The following is a 9,386-nucleotide window of genomic DNA, read 5'->3' on the forward strand; positions in this document are numbered from 1 at the left end:
CTGCTACCATAAACACCAATGCTGAGTTGTTACTTGGGGCTGGGAGCATTTTCATCACGGATTTGCAAGGGTTAATATCTGTGGTGACTCTTCCTGAAAAAAGGTGTCCATGGTGGGGTTTGTTGTAGTCACACAGCTTTTTTATCACAAGATTTTACACAGTGAGGCTGAGGACTGGAGAAGTGGTACAAGACATTTGAACCAAAGCCCTGAATTTTCATTCTTCCAGGCAAGCAGAGGAGTTCTCTCTCTCTAAGTGATATTTAGGGATTTCTGCAGCCGAATGCCATTATCAAAGGCAACATTTCAAATGAATAGCCCTACACATATTCTCCATGGTTGCCATATGAATAACCATGATCACTTCTCAATCTTCCTCTTCCCACTCCCCTCTCCCACCTCAGCTAAAGCACAAGCACTTATTTCAGAGCTAAAGATATTCTCTTAAATAACTTCTGACATTTCTTTTTTGCTGCCTAGTGAGGCTGGGTTGATGAGCTAGAGAGAAGTTTTATATAAGCCTTTGCTGAGATGCCATTGTAGGACTGGAAGTGGGCAGCACTGACAATTGTTAGCATTTGCATCTGGAGTTAATTTAACTGCAAGTCTGTGTGTCTGCATGTCTGCATGTCTGCATGTCTGCATGGCATACAGGGCTCTGTTGTATTGGTTTTGAGCCCCAGTGATGTGTCATGGTGCTGACGACTGCGAGGTTCAAAGAGGAAGCACACTGCTGTCCCTGCTGTGCTAAAAAGGGGTTTCAATGTGCCCTTGTTTGGAGGGAAATGTCCCACCAGGGATGTGCCAGCTATTCCTCTTGGCTTTTCCAACCCTTTCAGAACACTTTTACACTCTGCTTCTTCCATTAATTGGATTATTTGTTTTTTAAGCTTTTTGCTGAGGAAGTCAAATTGACCACGTCTGGTTAACGAAGCCTGAAATAATTGTGAGTAAATCAAAGAGCAGTGCTGAAGGGGGAGGCCAGCTACAGAGACCAGGCCAGTTTCCTGGCCCTACTGAGAGTACTTAATCCTTGCTGGCTTTACCCAGGTGTCATGGAAGGATACCTGGATGGCAGCCAGAGATGGGAAGCATGTCCCCTTGCCGCCTGATCTGGTCGTTCATCCTCTGTTTATAACCTGTGCTAATACAGGGATTTACAGACCAACAGGAATGAGCTGGTTTTCCTGTGGGGTGTCTGTAAAAGATGTCTTTGCTGTGTTGACCTTAATTAACAAATGAAAATGCTCAGTTCAAAATGGGGGCTTCCTATTTTTATCTGTAGGTAAGGGTGGCAGGACACTTCTGTGCTTTGAAGGTTAGGTAGGTCAGTGAGATGCTGTAAGTCTGGGACACACAGATGAGGTAAACATACTGTTGTGGTTAAGCAGAGAAAATAATTTAAGCATCTTTAATGACTGCAACTGCCCATATAATAGCTAGTTTTTACTTTGCTTACTATATTAAAAAAAACAATATAAAGTATTATTTTATGGCAGAAGTTCTTTGGGTACATTCTCAGAAAGCAATCCAGTTCCTCAGAATTAGAGGCAGATGAGGCATGTCATCTTCATGAAAACCTTTGGGATCTACAGTTGGGAAACCATATGTTTAGCATCCATAGGCCTGACTGTGTCCACTGAACTACAACTGAACTTGCTGGGTGAAGTTCTATAGCAGATTTTACAGATGGAAGCATTAGGGAAAAGTCTTTAGGTTATTGAGCAGATTCACTGAGTGGGTCTTATTTGGAGACTATAATTTTATAAGGCCAGAAATAGAATTTTAGGAATAGATTGGGGCAATATAACTGGTGTTGTTAGCTTCATTTCTATTGAATATACTTGTAAAGGGGAGGAGACCCCAAAATCCCTGGTATCTTTGCAGGAGGAGTGCAGGGAGATTACTCTCAGTAGTGGTTTTTTTTTATTCATATACTAGATTCTTCCTGCTGGTATGGTAAATGCTTAAAGGGCTCCTTGTACAGGACCACGTGAGAGTCAACCTTGTGGGAACTCCCCATGTTTTGCAATTCCATGGTGACCCTCCATTTTCATAGCAGGTTGGGTGAGAAGAAGTATTTAGCAAAAATTGCTCTTATTAGGAAGTGTTTTGGTGGTGTGTTCACCCCGGCTAACTTTCTGATTGTTGGCTGCACTCCTCCCCATCTGTTGCCAAAGCACCTGCTGATAATGGGTTATTATGGGATGTGCCAATAAAACAAGTTGAAAACATGAAGCTTGAAACATGGAATTTTTGTTAGACTGGAAATGGAGAACTGCAATGCTGCTTCTGCTCAGGTTGTGGTGAATCAACAGAGAGGTGAGTGGACACCACAAACCATTACAGAGAGCCAGTGAGTGGGGCATAAGCAAACTGGAGATCTAAACTAACCTGAGAAAGACTCAAGTGTGCTGCAGCCCAGGAGTTGATAGAGCCTTCCTCTTATCTGCTCTAATGTCTGATGTCAAGCTTTTTGGCTCCTCTATCAGCATCACCTGTCTAGTTATCCTAGTGCTAGCCAGGTCTTTTCTCACAGCCCACTGAGAGTCACATTTTCCCAGACTTCCTGAGTCTATGTACTTCACCTCTTGTAAAAGCTCTGATTTCCTTCAGAAGTCAAAATACTTAAGGCTTCCTTGTGAACAATGTGTACCATCTTTCAAAGAATAAGGTGTATCCACTTTCTTAAGTGGATGACTCCAATGATGTGGAATGGTCTGGCAATAGCTGCTCCAAATTGTGGGCAGATATGGGGCTCATCTCTGTAGCTAAGAAAAACTTTCAAATTCTTGAACAGATCATTTGCCTGGGATGATTTTTTCTGATAGGACACACAATAATGCTGATGTACTTGATGCCTTTCAGCTAAGGAAGCTGAGGGCTGGATTGTCAGGTAACATGGTATAGTTAAGGATGAGCTAAAGCCCTTCTATTCCCTTTAAGTCCTTGTACAGGCTGCACATTATTTCATGACTGGCTAGCTTGTTCTCAGAGAAGTTAGTGTTGTTCATTTCCCACAACAGTTTACCAGTGGTGCAAAATATGCCCTGAGTTCTCCCAATTCACTGTATGAACATTAATGTGATATGAATCTGTCAGAAATTTGTCTTTGGCACATGATAAGGCTTCGCCAGGTCACATCACAAAGAGATGCTCATGCTCTCACTTGTGCTGCCAGACATTATTCTTGAGTTCACACTCTGTTTTGCAAATACTGTGGCAGATGTGACACGCAGAGGTGCCTGGTGCTCGGGCAGCTTGCAGTGACCTTGTGCTGCACCCAGCAGAGGTGCCTCTGGCCACACATGCACCCTCCGGGACCATCCCAGCTTTGTCCTAGCAGTGGTTCTTTCCAGCAGCCATGCTGGCTGGTGTACAGTGTCAAAGGCTACAGAAGGCTGTCAAATATCAGTCAGGGAGAGCATTTATTGCAGTGATTTTTTAAGTCCTTCCACTCTCCTTTTACTAGGTTACATCCTATTACATAATTAAACGCTGTATGTTTGTTATCCCCAGAGGGCTTTTGTCTCATTCACTGAGCATCAAAGAAGATGATTATTGGCACAGACAGCTAGTAGTTCTTTTTTTATTTTTACTATTCAGTGTGGCCCTGTTTTCTCTATTAGCAATGGGCTTATTACATTCCATTTAGTAATTTTCTTATTGATCTCTACTCTAGTACTATTGCACATTCTTTGAACCTTATATTTATTCTTGTGCTTCTCCTGCACACCAAAACATTTTCAGTCTTGCTTCCCTTTTATGATGATACAGAAATAATCCAACCCAGAAAAGAAAGTCCTTTAAGAAATATGTGTTAAATACATATGTGGGTACTCAAAGCTATAAAGAAAATTCTGGGTCTAGATGACAAGCTTCTGCTCTCTTCTGCAGTCAACGCAATTCACTTACCTCTTTTAATCTGAGTCTGGGTATATGAAGCTCTTTAAGAGTCTTCCAGGCACAAAGCTTCTTGCAGGATCTGTGGATATTTGTATCCACCAGTACCTTTACTCCATTTTTCTGGAGAAGACCATGTTTTCAGTTTTAGCCTGCTTCATCTGGAATCACCTGATTGGCATCTCCCAGGAAGCAGGAATATATGCTGGTCATGAGGACCTTAGGGGTTTTTTCCCCCCAGCTGAACAAGATTGTAGCTTTTCATATACCTTCATCATCAGTGCAGGAAGGGATTAGGGAGTCTTTGCTGCAGATGGGTATTAGGCACTTCAGACCAGAACAAAACATAAAACCAATTTACCCTGTAGGCACCTTCACTTCGGTCTGCAGAGTTCCTGAAGTGCTTGCAAAAATCCCCTGCATTTGTTGATTTACTGAGAAGGTTTGGACTCCATGCTCTCATCAATTTGAGAGGTAGGCAGAGGGACAAACACAGCGTTGCAAGAAAACCTGGTTTGCCAGGCTGTTTTGAAAACAGAGCCAAGGCTGTGTTACCAACACTTTTTGTTATTGCCTGAGGTGAAACTAGTCACCAGGGTAGCAGTAGAACAATGTTCTCGTTGAACCCTGTCCTCAGGAAGGAGTTTTGTCTGTCTCCTCTGTGGAAAGTGCTAAAACATAGGCCATGCTTGGATGGGCACACTCCAGATCTCTCTTATTGTGTCAGACTGTGCAGCCAAGAATGAAGAACTTGTAGGGTGAAGAGAGAGCCAAGAAGGGGGTGCAAGCCTGAGTAGTTCACACTGTAATAAAATCACTTTCTTAAGGGGGGATGAAAGGTTTCTTGTTTTCTGGTCTCTGCTACAAGAGATACTTTTACATGAGTCATTAGATAAAAATGCATAACAGCACTGAGAACAGGGACTGGACTGGAGTAGGCTATCCCACTCTCTCCAACTACACACTCAAGTTATTCATGTTTGCATTAGGAATGTCAAAGCTATTAAGAAGTGCTCTTATGTATTTCAATGTGCCAACATCCTGAAGGGTTTTCAGCTTGGCAAAAATGCTAGCAGGGGAAATGTGGGCCCAAGAGGTTTTCTTGGCATAAATAAACACAGGATTATCATAAATTTTTTTCCTCTCCCCAGTCCAGAAGAGGCTATTTTTAAATTTGGAAATTGAATAGAAGTAATCCTGAATTAACTTAATTGTTTGAACTCTGTAGCCCCAATGAAAGGGTTGTGTCAGTGACAGGGATATTGGTAATCCACTTGAAAGGCAGGTTGTACATGAGAGCATTAATAACTGCACTTCATAATTAATAAGTGTAGTGATTTTGGTATAATACTGATATGTTGATAATTATGAATAATATTGATAATAAGAAGTAATCAAGTAAAATCTGATGAGATTTTGATACAGATTAATTATGTGGCCATTAGGAACTCACCTGCTGAGTGTACTAATCAATAGCTAATCAAAACAGTTGGGAAATGGTTGGAAATTAGTATGTAGAGTAGCTAAAGGCATAATTTAAAGGGTGACTTAAGGGCTTCAAGCATTTTTCAAGGTGACTTCATTATGCACATCATTTTTGCCAGGGTGTTTTAGCAATGTCAAAAAGGCTGCGATTACAGAAGTGGATAATGAACAGCTAGCAAGGAGATTTTTGGGTGGGTTCCTTTCATATAGGATAAGATCTCTGTCTTATATCCTGCTGGAACAAGCCAGAATATGCTGACAGAATCCTTCAAAAATGGTAGAATTGGTTGGCCTACCACCTTCTGCCAGATGGTGCTATTGTTTTGGTGTGCCACACATGAAAACAACCCCAACAATTACAAAATCTCACAGTAGAATCCGGGGCTGATCAAGAGAGGTGGAAGGAGCCTACAGGCCAGAATTTCTATGTCAAAGGGAGAGAGATCTAAATATTGTTCTCCTACCTCATGACAAGAGAGCATTTGGACACTAGCAATAAACATGAGATCTCATTTGTGCAGGCTGGCACTAAGCCATTCAATACAAACCACATTGAAATAGGACCTTCTTTGTAAGACCATCTCAGAAGGAAAGCATTCAAACCTGCAGTTTTCCAGAGAAGCCTTCTTGCCACCAGAATATCAGTCAAGACAACAACCTTCTCACATCTCTGCTGCTAAAAATCACCAGCTGTAAAAGAAAATCTGAGGCTGTGAGGAGCAGCAAGATTATGGGGAAAAGTGATTTGACTCTGGGACTCTCTATGTTGTTTGTACTTCATTCTTGCTAAGTAAAAGTAATGAAACCCCACACCCTTTCCTTCATTCTTACTCCTTGCTGCCTTCTCATGTCACCAAGCTCTTTACTCCCCATTTCTGAGTGGCAGCATTGGATCAACAGGCTGTGGATGCAGCAGCAGGAGGGGCCAGCCTTGTTTGGGCACATGAGGGACCAGAGACAAGGGGAGGAAATCCAGGACAGAGGAAAAGTGTTTTACAAATGGATTTGCGTTGATTCCTACACTGAAAATGCTGATGTGCATTCCCTTACATGCACTCCAGTAATGGATTCTGGACCTTTTTTCTGCCCTTAGCCACTTGCTGGTGTTGTGGCTGTAGCTACAGGGCACTGATGCTTTAGGGCTGGAAGTATTTTTTACCTGATTAACTTGACAAATGTGCTCCTGCTGTTGCTGAACCTGGAGCACAAGCTGGTGTCTGCAAAGACACCCTGTGAAACCTGTGAAACCAGCTGCTCTGATCTACAGCTGTACAATCCTGTGGTATCACCATGTATCCACAAAAGATTGGAGGTTTTGGCCTTGCAGGAGAGAGGTCTCGGGCAGTCCAGTAAAGGCTTTTTCTGTGCTGTCTGTTTCTAGTTGTCTTTCAGCAGGTACACATCCTTTGACTCCTGGCCTCTTGCTCCCCTGCTGATCTGGTTTCCCCCCTGTCATAATTTTCCTCTGCTCCTATTCTGACTTTTTTTGTATTCCCTCCTCTTCCCCCAGTCTAACCTCACCATATGTGCTCAATGGTGTATGAACTATTAGAGATTTCAGCTGGAGTTTGGGGACAGTTGAGGAAATGGTTCTCATGCTCTGCCTTCCTCCTCTTTCTATGTCCGAGTCTGAATCCTGTAGATCAACAGCATTTTTGCAGTTTTCTCTAGGTATCTGTAAATTAGCAGAAACATAGATTACAAGCCAGGCTGGAACCTACAGCCACAGAGTGCCTCTGGGCAGGTGTCTGGCACACCTGTGGCTGTGGGTGTCTCTGGGAGTGCAACAGGGCTGCATGGCACTGTTGCCTCTCTATGGAGCAAAACCCAAGCACTTTCAGCAGTGAGAAGTCTCAGTCCATCATGGTTACTAAGGTGGATTTTGTGCTACATTTAGAAGCTTTCAAAACAGTGTGCTAGCTTTGGTTAGCCCAGCCTGGCTTTATCCAGCTGATACAGGACTTTGCACGAAACAACTTCATCTACTTCTGCAGCTACAGCATGCACTACTATCTGGAAGCAAAATATTTACTTATTTGCTTTTAATTATTTATGGTAATGAAATAGCATCCATATCTCAAATTTTTCCACGAAAATGAATACTCTTGTAGTTCAAATCTGTGGCTGTGAAAGAAAGCACAGTTCCCCAGTGTTGCTTATATTGTTTATTTGTTTTTAACTTCAAAACACAGATGATTTTCTCAAAATAAATACAGTAATGGAGGGAATGGAGTTGGGCTCTCTTAGTAACTTTCCCAAGAAACACATCTGGAAGACCATATTTTTGCAAAACAACTACATTTCAGCACACCCAGACAGCAAGATTTCAAAAGTTCGTAAATAAAAGAGGTTAGCAAAGAGTGTTGCTGTTTTTTTATTTTTTCCCTGTTTAAGTTGCAAATGGCACTAAATGAACCCACAATTTCCATGGCTAACACAGAGACATTTTAAAAGAAGTCTTTGAGTTATGCAGTTAATTTACAAGATGGGGAATTATGAAAACATACGGTCTAATTTTGATTCTGTAAAATAAACCTGGTGATATAACTGGATGGATACTGTAACATCTGGCAGTCTGGCAACTGATTTAGGCCTACAGTATTGCTGTTTAAATCATTATCCTTAATTGCTACTTAGTTGGGTTTAAAAAAAGTCACTTTTTACCCATAGGCAGGTAACAACACTTTCTTTAGAAGCAAAAGTGAAGTGTTGGATTCTATTTTGTAAATAGCTCTGATGCCACACCTCATCAGTACTCCTAAAACCTAAGTCAGTTTTGGTTTCATTACCTGTATATCTCTTGGTCCACCTTCAGAGGAAGGTAGAAAAACAATCAGTTTGGAGACAGATCAGTAAAATCAAATTACCTTTCCTGAATCAGAATGCCACATGCCCTGCTCACCAGGAAGGTCAGTGGGGGTGGAAATAATTCTGCAAACCAATGAGGAAAATATGAAGCCACTGCTCAGACTACGGTGACTAGAAAATACCAGACTAGTATTTTCAATATATTACAACTCCTAGTTCTTGCATATACACACACAGAGTCAGGCACAGGCCACCAGAGGATGGCCTATGAAGACAGGCAGAGAGCTGGGCCTTGTTAGTCTGGAGAAGGCTTTGGGAAAACCCCACAGCAACCTTTCAGAACAAAAGGGAAGCCTACAAGAAAGACAGAGAGGGACTTTTTACAAGTGATAGGACAAGGGGAAAGACTTTAAACTGGAAGACAGTAGGTTTAGATTAGTTATTAGGAAGAAATTCTTCACTGAAGTTCTTCACACTGCAACAGATTGCCCAGGGAACTGTGGGTGCTCTATCCCTGGAAGCATTCAAGGCCAGGCTGGAAGGGGCTCTGAGCGACCTGGTCTAATGGAAGGTGTTCCTGCCCCTGGCACGGGGGTTGGAATAAGATGATGTATAAGGTTCCTTCCAACACAAAGTATTCTCTGATCCTATGATCAGCCACACTCCCATGAGGTGCCTGTGGTGCCTGGGAGCCCTATGGTGGGCTGCAACCTTGCAGGGGGAACAGGGCTTTTTCTGCCACCTTGCAGCCTTTGGAGCTGTAGCAGCTCCACAGCAATCTCAGTAGAGCCAGTCTTCTTCTACAGCCATGACTGTGAAGTACCACAGAGTTAAAACAATCATCTATGTCTGTGATTGTTAAAGAGCAAAAGAAATACTTGGAAATGTATTCCAGAATTGATAAAACTTGGATAGGAAACTATTAGTTAATTTTGCTAGCTAATGCCTGCTTTCCTGAAGTCAGTCTTTCTTTTACTGTATGCATGTGAAAATCAAGTGTTTCTGGCACTGGGTGTGCTGCCCACATATTAATGTTCTTTGGAGCACTTTGTACCTACCTAGAAGGAAAATATCCCTTTACCATCTGATTTGCTTGACTTGTATAGTCATCAGTGGTATAGCAACAAACAGATGGAATGGGAATTAGTAAATTACTCAAGCGCTGCTCTGTAGAGGGTCTTCCTGAACAC

The sequence above is a fragment of the Fringilla coelebs genome (assembly GCF_963513975.1).
Source record: "Fringilla coelebs genome assembly, chromosome: 3".
Taxonomy (NCBI): Eukaryota; Metazoa; Chordata; class Aves; order Passeriformes; family Fringillidae; genus Fringilla; species Fringilla coelebs.